The sequence below is a fragment of the Trichoplusia ni genome, chromosome 5 (genome assembly GCF_003590095.1).
Source record: "Trichoplusia ni isolate ovarian cell line Hi5 chromosome 5, tn1, whole genome shotgun sequence".
Classification (NCBI taxonomy): domain Eukaryota; kingdom Metazoa; phylum Arthropoda; class Insecta; order Lepidoptera; family Noctuidae; genus Trichoplusia; species Trichoplusia ni.
The window spans coordinates 13,579,596-13,603,417 of NC_039482.1; the positions used below are offsets into that span (position 1 = coordinate 13,579,596).

The window sequence follows — 23,822 nt, forward strand, 5'->3', positions numbered from 1 at the left end:
TTTCAGAATGCTTTAACTGTACTGGTTTCAAGCCTGTTTTGATACCTGACAACCCAACATAAAATTATTTTGTATTGTGTACACTTGTTTCGATATTATTGTGTTAATAAACTTCTCTTGCCGACTGTACAAATAGAAGCGCTGGAACTCTTTGAATAGTTTTTTATCTAAGATTGTATTCTGTAGGAAGTTATCAGATTTCTTTATATTTATTTCCTAGACTATATATTTTTAGTATTTACATAGTTTTTTTATCCGTATTGTTTTCCCATCTTCAAAGTTCCGCTATACACAAATATTCTATTAAATTCCAATTTTCATAGTGATTCGTAATATATTTAATAAGTTAATGTATAAAAATATTTATTGTTTAAATGGCCTCTGAGACGATTAAACTATTTTGTTTTTAAACTTTATTAGATGAACGTCCCTTAAAACTTAATTTTGCAATAGTGCAAAATGAACCATACAACAAATTGTAAGTGTATTTATGCTGCGTAAGCGATTATAGCAAATCCTGGGCCCCCATTCAGCTATTTACAATGGCCGATAAATGAATGGTATTTGGATTAAATTTTAAACTATTAGTACTCTTTAGCTTTTTAAGAATAGTCATTGGAAGTTAATTGTACGAGTGAGTGTTTCTTCCTGTATTCAAAAGGGTCCCTGGACATCGGTCTCCAGGTAGCCGACGATCTTTTTACAATTTTGACTTTCCTATTTTTCAAACTTCTAAAAATTCATCTTCAAACTATAATTACAGTTGACCAAATTTGCTTAGCTACTGACAATTCTTTTGATAAATCAGTTTTTCCTCTGACAGTTTTGTCCTTGACGTATATTTGACAAATGACGAAATGTCATCTTTTTTCATTACTTACCTACCGTCATTCTGACGCCAAATTGTCAGCCGGTCTCAAAATCATTTATATTCGTAAAGTAATACTGACATTATAATTAATAGATACATTACGCCTATTATTGCCTTTATTTGAAATATTGTGTTAACTTGAATTTTTGTTTCAACATTTGTATATTTGACTACAACATTCAGGTGGATTACCTTAATGTTATATGAAAAAGTTTCCCAGGATAAAGATCGTGGAAAGTTTTGAAAGGACAGAGGCTTCCACCCAGAAGTGAGACCCAGTGGGTTATATTAAGAATTAATGAAGTATGAAAAGGTGAAGACGAAGAAGTACGAAGACTTAGTATTTCTAAAAATATAAGTAAGATACCTCTACAACAGACAAATCTAATTATTATTCTGATCGAAGACGAGGCCCGAGCCCTACAATGCAGAAGTCCATATAACCTTGAACTGAAAACAGAAACCCTCATCTAATCTTTAATAACGAAAGATAACCCTTTGCTATCATTAAGGGAACAGAATTAGCATCTAAATACAGTCTAAAACCTCAAAATCCAGATCTCCTTTCTAAAGCCAAGTTCACAGTACAAAGGGATTAGAACCGGCCACCGGCCAGACACAAGCCGCCATTGTGCACACTCACAACCCGTAACGTACCATATGGCTTTGTAATGTAATTAGCTTAACTTAATTAACGCATTCGAGGTTGTTGACTCGACCGAAATGTTGGTAAATACCGCTAAATATGGAGGTCTCTTTTATTAACTGGTGGATGTGACTTGATTTAGATAGATGAAGTTTGTGAGATTTTTTTTTATTAATAAATGATGAGGCGTCATCAGTTCGACTCGCGATCCCGCCGCGTCAGCTCATGATTAAGGATTCTGGGCTAATCTAATCGGACAGTCCTGATAAACACGCGTGGGTAAACCGTTGCATCCTTTAATAATGATTAATTTTCACTATAGTCACTATAAAAAAGTTTTTGACAGACTATTGAAAATGATAAATTTCAAATGTTGGTTTCTAAACGTCATTTCCCTGCTCAGTTTCAGTTTTCTTTTGAGATGATGATGTTGCATATTTTTTCGTTATTAGCTAATAGTAAAACGGGAACCCTAACATAGAGGCTCCGCTGTCTGTCCGTTTGTCGCCAGGCATTACCTACTGGCCGTGAGTTCATGAAATAAGCCGCGATCACCTTGACAGTTGAAATGTAATGTATTAGGTACTGTTGCTATAGTTTTTCTGACTTCCACTAACGACTACCTATCAAAGTTGTATAAATAACACCCAACAATTCGAAAACGTGAAGGACCTAGTAATTACAAAGATGTTCACCCATCTAGGGAGGAAAAAATGCTGTTACGCATCCCCTTCCCGCCGGAGGGCGAGAGAGGGGTATGTGGGACTCCCCGGTGAACGGCGTTCCCGGTATACCCACTAAAAAGACCCAGCGGCACTCCGACGTCGCCTGAGTGGAGGGGGCCTGGGAGTCTATGTCGTCCAGTCCCCCACCTGCGCGGCGACTGCCTGCCTTGCGGCAAGCCCCTCACGCTCCCCCCCAGAAGGGAGGGAGCTACCCATCTAGGGACCTACCTTAACCTATGTTCTAACAAATCGTGCAGTTATAACTAAGCCAAACTCTTCCTATTTACAAGTACAAAATAAATATCCTAAATCAAAAAACACATGCAATAATGCTTAGTCAGTCATTCAGTCATTCAATTGTCCGATTTGATGACACCTTTCAATTGTTTGTTTACCGACATTTAAATGCTGTCCACTGACTCAGTTATGAGTCATTCTAAAATGGTAATTAGAAAATTGTTTATAGTCATTGTGTGTTTATTTATAATACCAGATGCATCGGATATGAGTTGCAATGATAACAATTAATGTTGTGTTCTTTTTACATTTGACTTTTGCGCTTGTTATGGAGGTCATCTAGGTTGAGTGCTCTTAAACTCCGTTGTCCGTCCGTCCGTCATAAGGTTGTATGCCATAAACCGTGATGGATAGACAGACTGAAATTTTACAGATGATGTATTTTTGCTGTCTTAATGACTAAAAATAAAGATCGATTGTAAGCAACGGTTGTAACGTTGACTATATTTGTGATTAACTAATATATATCTATACTTCTATACTAATATATAAAGCTGAAGAGTTTGTTTGTTTGTTTGTTTCTTTGTTTCTTTGTTTGAACGCGCTAATCTCAGGAACTACTGCTCCAAATTGAAAAATTATTTTTGTGTTGAATAGACCATTCATCGAGGAAGGCTTTAGGCAAAGAACCATCACGCTGCGACTAATAGGAGCGAAGATTGGTACAATGGAAAATGTGAAAAAACGGGGCAGGTATAAATCATGACTTATATCTTCTACCCACGGGGACGAAGTCGCGGGCAACAGCTAGTATATTAATGTTTAGCATACTTTTACGGATCCCTCTATTTCAAGAGTCTGACTCGCAGTTGGCCGGTTATATTTTTGGATCCAGAATCCTGCCTCACGTTTTTGGAAAACCTTACAAAAGGTTTGTTTTGGAATAACTGTTGTAATTTCCTACCGTGAAAACTATACGAAAAACATAATCTTAGATAAAGGTCTGTTTACGTGATTAACGAGCATTAATCACTATTCTTGCTTTGTCGGTGAGAATTGTTTTATAAAAAAGGGGACAAGTGCGAGTTGAACTCGCTTGAAGAGGGTTCCGTACGATGTTACCTATCATGTTTTTGAAGTTAAAAAATATGTTCTCCCACACATTCCACCTGCAAATGTAAGTTAGTACGCACAATATTGAGTGATTTACCATGTTATTTTAATATCATGGACTTCTTATAGGTTTTCCTATAATCTATAAGGAGAAAACTAATTTCTGTATTTTTTTCAAAATTTTAAGTTCAGTAGTTTCTGGTTTAATGGTCAATTTTCGTCTATTTTCTTGAATAACTTGGAAACTATTTATTTTAAAATTAAAAAAAAAATTAAGATCTTCTCAACAAGACCTTTCATTTGATATGCCACACGATGCTGTTTTCAGATTTTTTTTTTTAGTTTTTCCCTTCCCCCCCAATAATGACCCCCCATATACAGATTTCATCTGCTCACGTCACACCTCTGTGTTTGGGTCACAGGAATTGATATGTGTACCAAATTTCAACTTAATCGGTCTAATGGATTCGGAGATAATTGACTGTAAGCGACGGACGGACAGACACACGAGTGATCCTATAAGGGTTCCGTTTTTGTATTCAGACGTACGGAACCCTAAAAAGAGGAAAGTAAATAGAAATTCAAAACTTTTACTTAAAAAAACTTCATTGACATTGCAAGTAGTAATTCAATTATCAAAAGCAATATAGGATGGTTCCCTTCACAGGGGTTCCCTATACTTTATAACGTTGAAGAGTTTTTTTGTTTGTTTAACCGCATTATCTCAGGAACTGCTTTTCCAATTTGAAAAATTCTTTCAGTGTTAGATAGCCTATGTATTATTAATAGGAACAGAGCAGTAATTAATTATGTCTTCTATGTATACAATATAAATAACATTTCTACCTATTTATAATATGATGAAAATAACTTATTCAAATTCTGAGTCAATAATGATCTAGGTAGCTTAGATTGTCCAGCAACTGACGCAAAAAACCAGGAGTCCTAAGTTCAAGCTCTGTCCAAGGACTGATTTTTCAATGTATTTAATTGCAAATATAATCTGATATCCGCGTATCAAAGTAAAAATAAAAATAACCATTACATACAAAGACTTGTAAAACAGAGTTATAAAAATGGCGGAAACAATTGATCGGTAAGATTCAATTACATCAGAACGACCCAATTGAACCATTAAACAACGGTTTATAAACATTTTATTGCAAAACGGATTATTACCGATTTGCTTCAAAAACTCTAACGGTGGACTTTCTAAAAATTCTTCACTCTATCTTTATTTCTGTGATCAGCAGAAATGGAGATGTTTTTCGTTTTGTGATAATATAAAAAAAACTGTTATTGTTTTCGATTTCAAGTAATATCTATCTTATAATGATGTATGACATTACATAAAGTTTAATAAGGCTGTTTTTCTTTATTATTTTAGATGCTGCTCGGATAGCGGAGTGGTTTGAGGTCACCACGCCAAACTCGCAGCGCATGAAGAGTCGCAGTTTCGATCCGTGCATAGGACAAGCATTTGTGATTTACGAATGCTTATTCTGGGTGTCTTTATAGTTTAATTTTTTGTTAAACTGCCCGCGACACAAGATTAAAAGTGCGTATGTTATGATTAACAGTGCGGAAGTAGTTAATAAAAAAATAAAAATGCGTCAGACACTATTATATTACTATTTTACTTTATTTTTAGATCATTTTGTTTTAGCTCTACATTATTCTACATAACAACACGAAAATAACATTGTTTTCATTACTATAACGTTACAATTTCAATAATCTAGGCGTTGTTTGACCCGAATGAACTTAAGATTTCAATATCTGTAATAACAGCAGTGAAGCGAAACGACCCAGGGTTAGCTAATAGGTTAACAAAAATTATCTAGGTTGTATATTTACTCAATACATAGGTCTGTAGCAAGTATAACAACGAACAATAAAGTAAAACGAGGGTTATGCCACGGTTGTGCGTTCATAAATATGATGGATACCTAACCATTTTTTTTTATTTGTGTTTCTTCAGCCTATTTGTAATTTGACCGGTTTTTTCGACTGACACCATACTTTTCGGATATTTTCCAACGAATTTCTTAAATGAAGTGGCACTCAATCTGGCTCTCATAGTTTCTGCTAGCTCGTAATTTATTCAAGCTTTGCGAATTAATTTACCTATGAGAGATCTAAGAACGGAATGGCTAAAAAATATTTTATGAAACGACTTAAATTTTAAAATATTTACATAACCGTACTTAAATTTATAAAATTTAACTTAAAAATAATTGCTAATCTGTTTGAACGCGATAATCTCAGGAAGTACTGGTCCGATTTGAAAAATTATTTCAGTGTTATGCCAATGCACAATGATATGTTACTTATTGAGAAATTATTGACAGGAGCAGAATAGTAATGAAATATATGTATAATATAACAAAAACGAGGAGAAGTATCGTGCTCTCAAAAACTTAATAATTCAAGTTTTAATAAATACCTATATCTCCTTAAACACGCGGACAAAGTCGCGGGCAATAACCAGTATTAAAATCACAGAATGATTTATTAATTAGAGGTTGACGTTTATAGTGACCTGTGTTTAAACCCAGGTTCATACAATTCTTAGTACATTTAGATAAGGACATACCGATATTATCGATACAATGTTACTGATAAGGATTTATCGATAACTTTTGTTTATCTTAACGCTAGTTTTTATGTCGTGAGCAGGATTGTTGAGTAGTTGTTAAAGTTTTTATAGTACCGGCTTTTGTTGCTTGTGTTTTATTTACGGATTAACTATTAAGGGTAGAGTGTGTTTTTTAGTGTTACAAAGTATAATGCTTGTTTACATAATTGCATTTTTTCTAAATGTCTAAACCGAGTTGATTTGTGAAGCTCCTTACCGGTTCTTTGCTATAAAAATTACATTTTGGGAACCGCATAGGTGGAGTGGTTAATTTCATTTGCATTTGCAGAAACCCGAGATTTACTAGATTACTAGTACAATTTGAAAGAACATAATTATTCTGGAAATTTATTATTATATTTATTATGTATGTATCACACGATAATTAACAGAAGCGGAGCAGTATTGAAATGAGTGTAAAAATAAACGTGAAACGAAACGAAAAATCCTCTTAAACTACACAACAGCTGTAGGATATAAAGCTAGCACTAATAACTAAACTTCAAAATGAAAAAGTATTCCGTTACTCAACATATAAAACTAATTTAGTCAATGAAATTCGATATTTCCTGTCATTCGATCGTTCTGAATTTTGCACGCGATGACAATACCGTATAGTATTACTATCGGGTTAAAAACAGGGGAACGTCCATCACCTCTTAACGATAGACTGCACGGATAGCGAAGTGGTTGAGGCCACCACGCCAAACCCACTGAGCGCGTCATGTCACGGGTTCGATCCCCGCGTAGGACAAAGCATTCGTGTTATCAACTAATGCTTGTCCTGAATCTGGGTGGTGCTGCGCACGTAATTTGTATGTTTGTGACAATCCCTGCGACACAGGGATTAAATGAGAAAAAAAGGCTGTTGTAAGTGTTGAAACGAGATGGTGCTCTACATTTTGTAGTGCGCCTTCTTGCTTCCGCCTGCAACAATCTCATAATGTTTCTTTCACTATTGGTGGAAGAACTCTAGAACTGTATGTTACCTTTATTTTAATCTCTTCTGTCACATTTTTACAGGGATTGGAAAAGGACAGAAGATCGAGACTAAGACGGACTGATGATGACGATGAAACATTTTCTGCATTATGTTTAAAGTATCGACAAAAAATAATAAAAGAAATATTGACAAGTACTCCTATTTCTTAGACTAATATTCCAGTTAATATTTCGGTCAACTTTTCAATCGCGTAACTCAGCGTGAAACTTAAACTAGACGATTAATTAAAAAAAGACAAGTTTAGATTACAGCTATCTTAGGTCAAAAGTAGAGCGACAGTTAGGTTGGTTTTAAATATACGATTTGTATTTAAAACTAAAAGAAATTCAATTTATTTAAAGATGCTTGACTGCGAATTTCGTTAAACAAAAACTATGGTTATGTCAAGGCAAGAGTACCTACCTAGTAGATATGTAATTTCATATCCCTAAAGCGCATTTTCAAGAAATAATTCGAGTTTAAGTTAAAACACCAAATTTAGAACCTCCTTTTCGAAGTTGTGTATAGTACTACTTCCTAACAATCTTCATATTCAGCCTATTTTTTTCTGAAGCTATTTTAAGACTTCAAAACATTTTGATCACTATTTAAATTTCGAGAAGTTAAGACTAATGAAACTATCATCAATTATGTAATTATTTGAGTATAAAGAGTTAGGTACAGCAGCGATCAATACATACTTAGTTCATAACTACAAAAATCACAAATCGATTAAAATTTAATTGAAAACGTCAAACAATGAATTTGTTAAAACATTCAGCGATAAGATTAGATTATTGTACGGTTTTCACTAACACCACACCTCGGTGTAAATTCATAATGTATGAAATCACTTTTGTTTTGATTAGTATTTAATTTAGTTACTACTTGCAGGTACAGTACCTATATGTATATGTAAATAGAGTTGTTCAGTGTATAAAAATGCGTATTTTGCGTAAACTGGTCAGGTGTAAGTTATGGCCCGGGATAAGTAAGAAAAAACTGCTTAACAGTCTATTCGCTCTAATTTCAGCCCAAATCCACTTTCAATTTTGAATATTTTTTAGGAAATGTTTTCCCCGAGACATATATAAAATTCTATTCCCAAATTCTATTATACCTCCGAAAAAATAAGTACAGTAACATGATTTTTAATCAATTAAGCCAGAAAAACAAATCGATCTTATTATTGATCTATCGAATTTGTGACTTTAGCCGCCATTTTTTATGCTTGCTTATCCTTGCTTATTTTGATTATTTATTGTTATAGCTTAAACAGAAACATACATCTATTGTGAAAGAAGCTAGCACGGTTAATGAATTACGGCTTGGTGACAGACGGACGTACAGGTAGCAAAGTATTAGTAACTAGATGTTGCCCGCGACTTCGTCCCCGTGGGTAGAAGATATAGGTTATGATTTAGGTATACCTGCCCGGTTTTTTTTTCACATTTTCCATTTTATCTTAGCTCCTATTAGTCGCAGCGTGATGGTTTATAGCCTAAAGCCTTCTTCGATGAATGGTCTATTCAAAACAAAAATAATTTTTCAATTTGGACCAGTAGTTCCTGAGATTAGCGCGTTCAAACAAACAAACAAACTCTTCAGCTTTATATATTAGTATAGAAGTATATATATAGATATAGATAGGGTTCTGTTTAGTTTTTGGTACGGAATTAAATGAGGGAGGGTAAAGTATTCATGGTTCATGACAGTATGGACTAAATTTAATTTTTTTGCTTCTTTATAACCTTTTGAACGCTTAAATCAATTCTAATGTACTCATAGCATATTATTTTTACATCACTGCGAGAGATACTGGCGGAATTAATAAAAAAAAAACCTATCCGAAAGAAGACATTCATTTTCGAATACTTAATAGTTAATAGTATTGAAGATATGGAAATGTTAAGTGATAAATATTCATATAAGGTAGATGTTCATGGCCTAGGTTAAGGTTAAGCATCGTTGGGCAAGGTCACTTGAAGATGTGTGCTCATACTACCCATTCAGAACGTTTTCCTGCTGGCTTATTCAAGCGATTTTTTTATATAGACTAATCTATATTTCTATCTATTAAGAAAAGAAAGCGTTTTATAGTTACTCGGCATTTTATTCTATATTTTAGCTATAAAACTAGAAATAGAAAACAGTCAGTATGTTTCGCGAAAGTTGTTAGGTTTCAAAGGAAATGAGTAATTTGCTACACTCATGACAAATACGCTAGAAAGATAAACAGACCTTGTAGATAAACATTTCGTATTGGTTTTGTTATAGTAATGCGAAATCAATGAAAAATAACATTGGGTTGATTATTTTTTTTTATAAGTACGAAGGGTAATTATAAAAAGAAATGTTTTTGTTTATCGAGCAAGAACTAATAAGAACTAATCATTCGATATTTAAATATAGAAAGGAATGCAAAAGACATGTTAAGAAAAAAATAAAATGATTTTAAGTATGAACCAGTTAAAAACGCTATTTAAGAAGTCACCTTTGAAAATGAACAAACTGTAAAATTTAAATCGCTTCTTTGTCTAAGCATTTTCTTAACAAATATCTAACTAATTTTCCTATCACAACATACCGTGAAAACTCAAATCGGAAAACACAAAACGTTCTAACTCAAAACTAAAAAAAGAACAATAAAAAAAGACTTACCAAAAGTTTCAAAATCAAATCCAAATATCACTATACACTAACATTCACTAACATTATTTATAAAACTCACGTGTACAATGTCCATTTCAACGTGTAAGCGCGGACGACCGGCGTCCAAGGCGGTCGGTTTTGCACTGATGACTGAACCTCTCCGAGTACCGATGGACTGGCATGTACCACTGAGTACAATAGGATTCGTAATTTGAATTTGATCGTTCGCGAATTCATTTATTTATGTTTACAGTGTAGAGATGTTTTTTTTTTAAGATTATTTCTATTTTACTGCTGAACTCGGAAAACTGGCTGAATAACCGGAACCATTGCGTTTTATTTTAAGATAAAACTGGTTTAAGTAAGTATTATACTTTCATTATACTGAAAAAAATGTATTAAGCTAAAGAAGATTTTTCGAGAGCTAAATGAAAAACATATTGTTTTGTCACTAATTCATTTCAATTACTACAAAAATCAACTATTAGTTATTAATTGACTTTTTCTCTGGACTACCTGGGTGATTCTCCGTAAAAAAGTAACACAAATTAAGAACATCATTATCCTCACCACATTTTTCATACTGCAGATTGCTTGATTTAATATTATTTTTACCTAAGCTTGTAAAGTACTACGGCTATTATTAGATGAAGTAAGAATTAAAACATTTTAAGCATCACAGTGAAGTGAACCAGTTGGTGAGGATAATGATATGACCTTAACTAGTGTATTTTTTCCGAAGAATCACCCACCTTCATACTAAATTGTATTATTTCATTCACGATTCTAAGATTAAAAGTAAAAACGATCAAACTCTTTTTTTGAAGTCGCTTAAATGTGTGAAAAACGCTCAAGGACCTTCCAGCATTTAATTCAGAACCTTTTTCGAAAATAAGAAATAATGTGTGGGCGCTAGAGAATAGAGCATAGATAAGATGGTTCCGTTCTTAATCTTAGCCTATGGGCACAAAGCAGCGTCAACAGGTAATCAAGATGTCAAGAGATCAAATCCATTGGAGCAAAGATAAAGTCGAAGGAAATTAAATTAAAACCTCTTTACATTGATACCAGCTGGGTTCAGGTCTATTCCCGACTCCCGTATAGGGAAGGTCTGAGCAGTGATCCCTATGCTAGCTCTATTGGCAATAACAGATCAAATATTTGAAAGGCCTGCTGGGGCCTGCTGCGGGATTCTGAAAGGATGACAGTCAAGGATTTACATGGGTGGTTACATGGGTGGTTTTCCGCTCAAACCAAAGCGGAAGGAGTCATTTGATGATTTCCGATGATGATAATTTTAAGAAAAAAGGAAAAGACTTCTTCACGATGATTTCCTTCATCATTTGTCAGTAATGTCTTAGAATAATTAAGATAGTAGATATATAGAACTTTGAAAAAGTTACATATTGATAGTTTGCCTGCGATGGACTCGAACCCGCACCTCATGCGTTCAAATCCATGTATACCATGTATCCACCACCAAAGAGGCCACCACGACTTTTTAAAATCATTATGTCATAATTGAATTTTTACAGGCTGTACGTGAGTGTTCCTTCTTTCCTATAAAAAACATGACGAATATGTCAAAATTGCAGCAAGATTAGTCACCACGGCTCACCCAGATCGTGGGCATACTTAATAGACCATGAGCGTCCATGAGGCCTTATAACAATAGAAATCGATGATTAATACCAACAGTTTAAGTGATAATAATCGCAAAACGGACATTTATTGGAATCCTGATAACCCATTGATAAGTTTATCAATCGACAGCTGATAACAACATGAAATTGATTTCATTGTCTGCCGTTTCATTTTGTAATTGTTTGTTGATTTGTGAGCTGTTAGTACTAAAAATAGTCTTTTAAATATGCAGACATTGATAGATTGTCTATTAATTATTAGGGCTTAGAAGGGATAGGAAACCCTATCACCAAAGTATTGCTGTCTATTCTGCTGTCATCAGGCTGTTCAAAGTCCAAGTCAAAGTCAAATTCTTTACTTCAATTAGACCAGTATAATTATGGCACTTTTGAACGTCAAAACAATTTACCTTCTTACCTAATTTTGTTCCTCATGAATCTTGATTTCTAGACGTTTGAAACGTTCAGTAAACCAATGATTGATGCAGTAATTTTGATGGGTAGCCAATTTTGCGCATAGATTTCTTTGAACTTTTAACTTGAACCCATATGTACTTACGGAATACTACGTTTTGCTTAAACTTCGTGGCTTTTGTTTTTACTTTACGACAAATGATAGAAACATCTAATATAGTTCAAAAAATTTATTAAAAACTAGCTGTTGCCCGCGACTTCGTCCCCGTGGGTAGAAGATATAAGTTATTATTTATACCTGCCCTGTTGTTTTCACATTTTCCATTGTATCTTCGCTCCTATTAGTCGCAGCGTGATGTTTTATAGCCTAAAAAGCCTTCCTCGATGAATGGTCTATTCAACTCAAAATGCCGTGTGATGCCAATTACCCGTGTGGTGCCGGGCTAGAATTGCACCACCCCATTTCTTCTCGTGGGTGTCGTAGGAGGCGACTAAGGGACAAAACAACACCGGGGGCGGGCAGCAGCGCCCCACGGAGAATAACTATACCACAGAACTGCGGTCACCAACCCGCATGCCAAGCGTGGTGACTACGGCAAATCCCCCCCTTATGCAGCACAATTTAAATTCACGGCCCCCAGTTCCCGGTAGCTGCACTATTCCTGGCCATGGTACCGGCCACGGTAACGGTGCAGTGGGGGGTGCTAAGAATCCCCGGGTGACGGCAGGGTACCTACGCAAATTGACTTTGGCGACGTATAACGGACGTACACTACGGCTGAACGAGCACGTTGCCGAATTGGAAGTAGAGTTAAGTCGTATTAACTGGCATATCGTAGGGTTATCAGAACTTCGAAGACAGGGGGAGGAGACGATAACTCTCGAGGCTGGTCACTTACTCTATTTCCGAGAAGGACACCAACCATCTCAAGGTGGCGTCGGTTTTATGATCCACAAGTCACTCAAGGGCAGCATTGTGGAAGTTGGCAGTGTGTCGGCAAGGGTGGCATACCTTGTTCTTAAAATAACGGAGCGTTACACTTTGAAGGTCATTCAAGTGTATGCCCCAACGTCTTCGCACCCAGACGACGAAGTCGAGGCCATGTACGAAGACATAGTGAAAGCTATGTCTCGTACCAAAACATTCTACACTGTTGTCATGGGTGACTTCAACGCCAAAGTAGGAGTACAAGAGAATGGCGAGTCGAGAGTGGGTCCCTTCGGCTTTGGGCGCAGAAATCACAGGGGGCAAATGCTGGTAAACTTCCTCGAGGCTCAGGGGCTCTTCCTGATGAACTCATTCTTTCAGAAGAAGCCCCAAAGGAAGTGGACCTGGCGGAGCCCCGATAACGTGACGAGGAACGAGATAGACTTCATTATGTCAAACAAGCGCCAGATATTCAGAGATGTCTCTGTGATTAACAGGGTCAATACCGGTAGTGATCACCGACTGGTAAGAGGCACTCTGAGTATAAATCTCAAAATCGAGCGAGCGCGATTGATGAAGTCAACTCTCAGACCAACCGTGCCCCAGGTCGAGGCTGGCTGCGAAAGCTTCCAGTTGGAGCTACGAAATCGATTCGCTATGTTGGAAACTACTCAGGATATTAGCGACGCCACCGATTGTCTGGTACGGGTTGTCCGTGAGGTGGGCTATAAGTATTTTCGACCGATGAGTAATGGACGCAAGTCGGCACTCACCAGCGAGACCCTGGAATTGATGAGGAAACGGCGAGAAAACATAAACGCAACACCGTCTGAGCGTCAGGTACTTAACAGGGAGATAAAAAAGCTGATAAGACGCGATACTCGGCGTGCGAATACCCGATCCATTGAGCAAGCTATAGAGCGGAACCAAGGCTCAAAAGTATTTTCCAAGGCTCATATCTCCCGTTGTCACCTGACAAAACTCAGTACGTCACAGGGCACTACCGTTACCTCGAAGCCAGAGATACTCGCTGAAGTCGAAAAGTATTATGGGGACTTATACTCACCAAAATCGAGCCCGCCCCAAGCACACAGCGCGGATGACCCACGACCAGACTTACACGCCACCTTACAGACGAGCTTCCCGACATTGACATGGGTGAGATTAGAATAGCTCTCGGACAGCTACACAACAACAAAGCTCCGGGAGATGACGGAATAACCACTGAGCTGCTCAAGGCAGGTGGAACACCTGTCTTGACAGAGCTTGTTAAGCTCTTCAATTCCGTCATCCATACTGGCATAACACCGGAGGCATGGAGCAGAAGCGTGGTGGTATTATTTTTCAAAAAAGGCGATAATACGCGGCTTGAAAATTACCGCCCCATTTCACTTCTGAGCCATGTGTATAAGCTGTTCTCGAGGGTTATCTCGAATCGTCTCGCCCAAAAGTTCGATGACTTCCAGCCACCGGAGCAGGCCGGGTTTCGAAAAGGCTACAGCACCGTGGACCACATACATACGCTAAGGCAAATTATACAGAAGACAGAGGAGTATAATCAACCTCTATGCCTAGCGTATGTGGACTACGAAAAAGCCTTCGACACCGTCGAGACTTGGGCTGTGATGGAATCCATGCAGAGATGTCTCGTGGACTGCCGATATGTCGAGGTGCTGAGGTGTTTGTACAAGGCCGCGACAATGACCGTTCAAGTACAAGAACAGAGCACAAAACCAATCCAATTGCGTCGAGGAGTAAGACAGGGAGACGTAATCTCTCCGAAACTGTTTACAAACGCATTGGAGGACGTTTTTAAAACGCTTGATTGGAAAGGACGGGGATTGAACATCAACGGTCAGTACATCTCACACCTGCGATTTGCAGATGACATAGTCATCATGGCGGAATCTCTGCAGGAGTTGGAGCTGATGCTTAACGGCCTAAGCGATTCTTCGCGACGTGTGGGTCTCGGAATGAACCTAAATAAAACTAAAGTCATGTACAATGGCCTTGTTCTTCCGAGACCCGTGGTCGTAAATGGCGCTGCTCTCGAGGTTGTGCAAGAATACATATATCTTGGCCAAACCATCCAACTGGGGCGACACAACTTCGAGAAGGAAGCGAGCAGAAGAATACGTTTGGGCTGGGCAGCATTCGGGAAGCTACGTCATATCTTTGAATCGTCGATACCACAATCCCTTAAGACCAGGGTCTTTAACCAGTGCGTCCTACCCGTAATGACGTATGGAGCTGAAACGTGGACACTCACCGTGGGCCTGGTCCATAAATTCAAGGTTGCTCAGCGTGCGATGGAGAGAGCGATGCTCGGGGTATCTCTGGTGGATAAAATTCGTAACGAAGTCATCCGCCAGAGAACCAAAGTTACCGATATTGCTCGCAGAATCAGCACGCTGAAGTGGAAATGGGCCGGCCATGTCTGCAGACGGACAGACGGTCGATGGAGCAGACACGTGTTAGAGTGGAGACCACGTTTAGGCAAACGTAGTGTAGGACGTCCTGCGGCACGATGGACCGATGATTTGAAGAAGGTGGCTGGCAGCGGATGGATGCGGGCTGCCCAGGACCGGGATGGTTGGCGCTCTTTGGGGGAGGCCTACGTTCAGCAGTGGACGGCGATAGGCTGAGATGAACTCAAAATGAATTTTTCAATTTGGACCAGTAGTTCCTGAGATTAGCGCGTCCAAACAAACAAACTCTTCAGCTATATATATTACTATATAGATAACTTTGTGATAGACTTGTATATTATAAACAGAACAGTACTATAATACAAACCAGTTCAGTAATTATGCTAAAATGACTCATGCTATCTGCGTAGGAAGGAGATCTATTTATAACTAAATACTTATATTTTTTATAGGTAATGTACCAAGTGTTACTTGATGCCAGTTAAAAAGTCATAACGCTATTTAATTGCGTATACCTTTGATCACATTTATGTCTTACTTTGCAGAAGGATGTATTAATAACATTGTATGGTAGGTACAAAATAAATCATTTCAATAAAAAAAGTGGAAATATTTCAATCTCAGACAATGAATAGAACCTGTGACTCCTAGTTATAGGCACCAGTCGCTTTAACAACTAAGCCACCAAAGATACTAATTAATTAATTGCATTAATATAATGCAGCAGTTTTCTTGTTTAGTAGGGTCTAGTATGGGGTTCCAAAATTAAAAAATGTATTGTAAATTTTAATTAAAGTTACACATTTTTCTAAGAAGTGCGTACAGAAATAATAACGACCTATACACATACAAAAACTCAACGAATAGATCGTTCTATTGACAAAAAGCAGTTTCACATCCAACAACACACGGACAGACACAAAACATAGTCTCAATGTAATTCGATACTACTTTCATTTTGTAAAAGTGCAATAAAAACGTAACAAAAGTATCGTCGTGCGAGCAGGATGCGCGCGCGCAAGCCGGAACGCCGCGCTGACCTTGAACGACGTTCTACTACGAGTATGTAGCGCCGTTTTCTCCGGCAACCGGCGACGTCTGCCGGTTCCACCTTCCAAGTATAGTGTGTATGATTTATTGAGTACGTATCTTTTGTCGTGATAAAGTACTGGTGTTATGAATGTAGTGAATGAAATATAAATATTTTGAACGATAAATAAAATGTATACAATAGTAAAACTTCTTCAAAAACTCACAACCAACAAATGAAAACCACGGAGCCAAACTTGAACGAACTTTCTCCGATTTGAACACCGTTGTATCCTAGCTGCAATTGTGCCTAGCTATTAAAGATCCAGATCTTGCATATTATACCTATTATCAATTTAGTTAAAAAGAGGCTTAGTTGCTTCATACCGCCACCGCCTAGAAGAACGTACCATAGAAACTAGGTATTTTTTTTTATTATTATCTGTTCATCGGTTTGTCAGTACGATTCCTTTTCGAAGACAAATCCTATAAAAAAATTATGATACTTTTTATTCAAAAACCCTTTGCAGAAATATTTCTAGTCTAGTACAAGAGCTAATTTTGAAAAGAAAAATCATTATAGTCTAAGAGACCGTTTCGATCTGGATTTAACGTTTTCTGATAACCGAAGCCGTGCGGCAAAGCTAGTATATCTATAAGTATTTGTAATGCAGAGCAGTATTAACGGATGACCTTTGAGGATTGCAATGTAATGTACTTCGTGATTGGTCAAATGTTTAACCTTTCCGTCCTAGGACTTCAACTAAAGGGAACTAGTAACTAGTGGACTGATAGTAATTATTTTTAAGCTTATATAGTGTTATGAACAATATTGGTATTGTTTCGAATTTAGTGCAGACTAGTAAAAACTTTAAGGAAATTCTGCAGTAGCTAAAAAGTATTAACTAGATTTAGCGATTGAAATGAAACTACTTTTACGGATTTTGGCATCAACAAGTCAAGCTTAAACAGAATGGCGTTCGTCTAGACAGAAGATGTTGCTCGAAGACGAACGCCATCTCAGTCCGCCCGTGACCATGATACCTGCAAAGGTTTCGAAACGTCGGGAACTAAACTCTTAAATTAAACCGCGATAAAATCCGTAAAAGTAGTTTCATTTCAATGTCTAACATTCGCGTAAACCTAAGAAACCACTAGATTTAGCGATTTTCATGCCCTTAAATATTCTTTTCTCAGTCCATATGGCATAAGTATTGGGATTGTCCGACTAGTTTCGGACCCAACCGGAGTCCTAAATCTTAAGGTAGACGCGGGGTTCCACTCGCGACCTCGCGAAAGTTACAAAATGAGTATTTGAAACATGCATTGAATTTATATTAAATGCAAATTTTATGTATTTCAAATGCATGTGTTATAAATCCAAAGGCTGCATATCTCTGTCTACTCATGTAGTGCATACGATACAGAAGAACCTGAGAAATAGAAGATATTTAGAATAGCAGAAAAACATCGCCTATAGTTCCTTCACACATCTCTTCAACTTTTTCTATCTACAATTTCAAGAGCATTTAAAAAAAACTTACTGTCAAATGACATAATCATTGGTACGTTCAAACAGTGCCTTCATGTGCCCGTGTTTCGTAAGAGCCCCAGAGGTCAGATCAATAAGAGTGACCTTAAGAAAACAATCTACCGCCGCCTCACAATGAGAATACGTGTTTGTTTATAAGGAAAACATGGGTAAGGAACAGCAAAATAGAGACGTTATGTTGCTCCGTGACCGAAATATTCGCATATCCGAAATGAATATCCGAAACCGAAAGGTATTTTAAAGTTTTTTTTTAATCTTTTGCGTCGAAATATGCATTCTTTTAAGAGATAAAAAATATTAAGTCATTTTTATGTCTGCCAGGAAGTACTATTTCCAGAAAGTTCCTAAAATAGATAATTTCATATCCGCAAACAAACTCTGTACCGAAATACATCATCATCATCATCATCGAGGGCCTCTAACATCTTTACTACAATACTATTCTGTATCCGAATATTTTCAATCAACATATGTACCTTAAAAACATAAGGAGAGGGTGGTATCACAGTCTAAACAATATTCCGGACCAAGGGTTATCGAAAACCCAACCTTACTGTCCTAGAAATAAGAGTGATTGTATGTTTTTTAAGTGGTAACACAATGTGGACTGCACGAATAGTCCTTATTGAATCAAAGCTCTAGAGACGAGGTCAGTTAGAAACCATAAGAAGGTTGAATTGTGAGTTTATAATGTTTGTGATTACTTTATATTTAAAAGTAGGTTAGTAGTTTGTTTTATTGATGAAATTTGTATCTATTATTTTACCAAAACTACATTGAATTCGTTCTTAGGTTCTTTCAATCTTTGGTGGTCTAACAGACAAAAAAAAATATAAAATTTGTAACAGCGAGAATGTCATTTGAAAAGCAACAATTTCGCTTTGCAGAGTGCTGATATGCACTTTCTAAATTATTCTAAAATAACACCAAACATCAGCAAAGGAAAGAAAATAAAAAAATGTGAATCCTAGATTTTATATTTTAAAATTAAAAATCGATAACTCACAATAAGGACATCTGGTTTTCAATACATAACCCCTCTATCTACTCCAAGAGCGGAAAAAAACATTTAAGATCATACATGATTACATTATCAAATAAACATAAATTAAATAAATCAACTACATGTCCTTACGATTTCCTATACAACCTATGTGGTCAATATAAATAAACTGTGCCATTGTGTTAACTACGTACTTATAGAAACTGGTTTTAACGTATCGTAAACATAGTGATACAACCTTGAGAGAAACCTTGAACTTGTTTGTATCGAATAGGCATAGTTTTAACAATAAATTATAATATGTGCTCGTTGTGAGCGCCTTGTATAAATTATTACGATGTAGGCGAGTAAAAAATGTTATTTTATCTCTACTCTATAATTGTAGGTAGAGTCAACAACAAAAGTTTATGTGATTTTTCGACGGATTTAGACAAAACTTTGTAAGCACATAGGTTATAACCAGGATTAACCCATAGGATAGCATTTATTCCGTTTCAATGTAGGATCATTTTAGATTTTTACTGGGCGGGCATCCGGTAACAGCTAGTCAGATAACAAACCAATTGTATCAAATTATTCGGTTACGATTTAAGAAGACGCTAAACTATCTTGACTGTTAGTGGTTAAATGTGAACTTACCTATAGCAATCAGTTCTAGTTGGAAGCCTACCACCTCATTTCAAATTTAGTAAGCAGGTTCTAAATTACAAAAATGGAAAGAGACGCCGCTCTACGCCATGTATTGCTCTCTCGCTTCCACAACTACAAATACTCCAAGATGTAAGCAACCAGATCCGTCTCGCTTTTTCTCAACTTTCTTAACAGTTTGTAAAACGCTTTGCCTTCTACCTAATTAATTATTAACTGAAATAATTAATGTTAGCGTCAACAAAACATAACAAGAATTTGAATAAACCGCATTATTGATTAAAGATTTAATTGAAAACTAATTGTAACCTAAAAAAAAAAGAAAGTTTTGATTTTAAACTAATTAACATTATTTCAGCTGAACAAAGCAGATATAAAACTGTTAATCTATATTTAAATGTAGGTACGTCTTATAAGGGCATTTACTTCTTATATTTGTTGTGTCACTAAAATCATATGCGATGTTACTTCAAATATTATTTACTAGCCCTAGACCAGGTCTAGTGCATTTATCAAGAGCTAAGGATGATGAATCGACAAAATGTATTTACTTAACACCTCAAAGAGGCGTCGATTATCATTCCATACAAAAAAATAAAACACATCTACTACATTGTTTTGAAGTGTGTGAGGTTTCGAGATTTTCATCATCACAAGAGCCACCCATGAAGATACAATAACTGCTTTTTTAAATAAGTATATCTGGAGTTCCTTATTTTAATTAAGTTTTAGTGTTCGTCATTAAATGTGCCAAGACGATGTCTTTACACTTTTCTTATCAAAATCATGTATTCGTCATTATTTATAAATTCACTCCTTGAAACTGAATCTTCTATTTATTTTTCACTCGAGAAAGGAAACCCCTAAAGGACGTCCGGACTATTTAAGACATGGCTGTGTGAGGTTCTTACCACAATAATACCACGCTCACAAAACCACAAGAGAGGGGGTCCTTTTGCCGCTTAAAACACCAACCCACTCAACCCAGTGACCCCATTATTGGTCTTCCCTAAGGAGATATTTATTATTATACTAGTCCTTGGTGGGGATATATCACCGCCTCATAGCCTAATACTATCGTGAAAGAGAGATAGCTCACACGGTATATAGCGGCATCTCTCTTTTTTATTACTGATATTCCTAAATTCTTTGCTACCATGATTATTAATGTTTTTTAAACAGATACTCATCAAAAAGCATCAATTATTTACATGTTAATTAATTAAACATGTAAGTAATTCTGCATCCCTGGTGGGGATCGAACCCACGACCTTTGGATTAGAAGTCCAACGCGCTATCCTCTGCGCCACAGGGACATTGCAACTTTGTATTGTAAAGCCATGCTTAAGAAGTCGATCGGTGGATTATGAACAATACTTAATTATATCTATTGTTACAATGGTTCCAAAGCAACTGAATAAATATTAAAGTCTGATAATAGTCAGATTTCTCTGATTAATGATTTTAATGAGCCTGTAGTAGATTGCATAATATTATAAACACTTAAGTTAAATGGATATTTGATCCGTTTTCCCGCAAAAACTACTGAACGTTTTTAGATGAAACTTTGTTAGAGTTGCGTAAAGTCTTTATTCCGATTTTATGTTCCCGTGGGATCAGTTTCGATACGAGCAGGCGGACCCACTGACAACAGCTAGTCTAACACACGCCACAGAATTATGTCATAAATAAAATGTGTTTATAAACACCCATTTGAATATTACAAGCTGATTTATTTAAATGGCTGTAGGAAGCGCTGGGCGGCCCCGACTCGCACTTGACCGGTTTCTCGGCCGCGCCAACCTTCAACCAAGTCACATAAAGGAATCGTTTGTTATCTGTGATCTAGGAAATAATTTATAGTTTTTTTTTTCAAGTGAGGTTTTTGTTTTGGTGTTTATTAGCGAAAAACAAAACAAAGATTTGAATTCAATCTTTAAACTGTCTATGAATGTTTTTGGTGAAAATAATAATTGCAAAAAAGTTATCTATCTATATCTATACTAATATATAAAGCTGAAGAGTTTTTTTGTTTGTTTGTTTGAACGCGCTAATCTCAGGAACTACTGGACCAAATTGAAAAATTATTTTTGTGTTGAATAGACCATTCATCGAGGAAGGCTTTAGGCTAGAAACCATCACGCTGCTAATAGGAGCGAAGATAGGTACAATGGAAAATGTGAAAAAACAGGGCAGGTATAAATCATAACTTATATCTTCTACCCACCGACGACTACTACGATCCGGTTTCGAAGGCACTATAGATACACTAATACATACTTACTTAATAAATTAAATAAATTTATGATTGCTGGATTTCATTGATTTATTCGATTTGGTAATACATACTGTTTACATTGGGTTTGAGTCACGTCACGTAAACAGAGTTATAAAACCAAAGGAAACACCATTATTTGCAACATATTTAAGAACCTAGATCAATGGATAGTCCATAGTCCAATTGATTTTTATAAATCCTTTAACTGTTTCACAACGATTAAATGTTCTTACTACCAATGTCTGTTACTAACCAGAGCACTTATCTATTTAAACTGACCCCATAAAAACTGAATCTTCATTACAATCAGTATATCACGTTTTAGGGATACGTAATCAAAAAGCTGAGAATGAAAACCGCTACAGTATTCAACAGTAGTTCAATTGGCTTTGAAAACCTCTAGATTTTAGTAGTTTCATAGCCTTTATCGATACTAATTACAACGTTACTGCGTTTTTAGTTAAAATGCTCCGAAACGGCTCGACCGATTCGCATGAAACTTTATGTGCATAGTGTGTAGGTCTGAATCGGGCAACATCAAATGTGCATATCAATGTTTTTCAGTTTCAATCAATCAAATCAGGATTTTGCGATCCAAGACTGGACTTGAGCCAGCCCAAAGTTGCATCACACCCGGTCGTCTCCCATATATAGTAAGTTTCTTAACGCTCAAACGACTAGACCAAATTTGATAATATTGCCGTGGAAATGAACCCGATTTAAATAAAAATGCAAATTTATAAGACCATCCGTTTTTATTTTACGAGTGTAATTATGAAATAGAATCTTGTAAAATTCTGAAAAAAGCCAAAGCTAGTTTTGACTGCGAGATTCGAAATCCGCATTAGCTTATGAAATTTTATGGTGTTACGGAACCGCTGGTATGCGAATGGGACTCGCGTTTAATAGCTGTTTAAAGTAGGTCGATTGTACCGAATATTTTTAACCCGTCGGTAATCGCCGGCCGGTCTGATTGACCGACTGACCGAAAAGCGGATATATCATGGTTACTCTTGATTCGCTTGTTAGTAGTAACGGTTTCCGCGGTGCTATTAGGGTTGAACGATAAGTATACAAAACAAAAATATTTAATAATACTTTTTTTTTAATTTTCTAGAACTACCCAACTACACATCAGTTTTTTTTTATATTTACTTGCGGATTTAGACAACCCTGTAAGTAGTTTAAGTGAAAGGAGTTTTTACCAGGGACCGGACAACCCCACTTTAGAGTTAAGCCGTTTGACAGGGTAACCCGTACACGGCGTAACTCATATCGCAGTGTTACCTTTTGTTCGAGTTACATCCTCGAAACCCAGCGAAATGGTTAACACCTTCATTATGGTAACCACGTGAAGGGGTTAACCCCTTCAATAACTTAACCCTTTGAAGTGGTTACCTTCACGAAAGGCTTTTATTCGTGTTACCCTGAATTACCCACTAAACTTGAGCTGCATACTTGCACCCTACCGGCCCCTCATTGCTTTACTAAGACTACAGCTGATTTTCTTCTATCGCCGACGCGTCGCGCCGCGACTCGCGCGGCGCGCCCCTCGGACAAACTACCTACGCGCGAAACGTCATATAGGTAACTAGCTGTTGCCCGCGACTTCGTCCGCGTGGTTAGAAGATATAAGTTAGGAATTTTTGAACGAAAGCCCTCGAAGATTAATATTTTTCCCCGTATTTGCCACATTTTCCATTAAATCTTCGCTCCTATTAGTTGCAGCGTAATTTTATATACCTAGCCTAAAACCTTCCTCGATTATTGGTCTATTGAACACAAAATGAGATCAAATTTTTTAGATGAAATTATTTATAATAATTTAAAAAAAATCGAATACAAGTTTTTTTTCATTTTTTGCATTTTCTGAGAAGATTTGACGGGTGAATTTTCGATTGAAAATTAGAGTGTTTTTTATATTAATTCAAAATAAGGTGAAAAAATAAATATTTTTAATCAAATAAATTACAGCGTATTTGGGACACAAAAAAGTAAGTTTTCACCAAATTTCGTTACAAAAATATTTTTTTG

The 23,822-nt window shown here is 36.5% G+C and overlaps 1 protein-coding gene and 1 non-coding gene across 3 annotated transcripts in view; both read right to left on the minus strand.

The window, feature by feature from the left end:
* The window catches only part of LOC113494575 (tenascin-like), a 48,407-nt gene that overhangs the window by 17,788 nt on the left and 6,797 nt on the right, over positions 1-23,822 (minus strand). The window contains exon 1 of one of the 2 annotated variants that reach the window (XM_026872975.1): positions 9,874-10,027. The exons of the other annotated variant lie outside the window; for it this stretch is intronic. The gene's annotated coding sequence lies outside the window, so the exon portion shown is untranslated. Of the gene's footprint in view, positions 1-9,873; positions 10,028-23,822 lie in introns of those variants that run through there. 2 annotated transcript variants of the gene reach the window in all.
* Trnar-ucu lies at positions 20,754-20,826 on the minus strand. The gene has a single exon. It is a non-coding gene; the product is annotated as a tRNA-Arg (tRNA).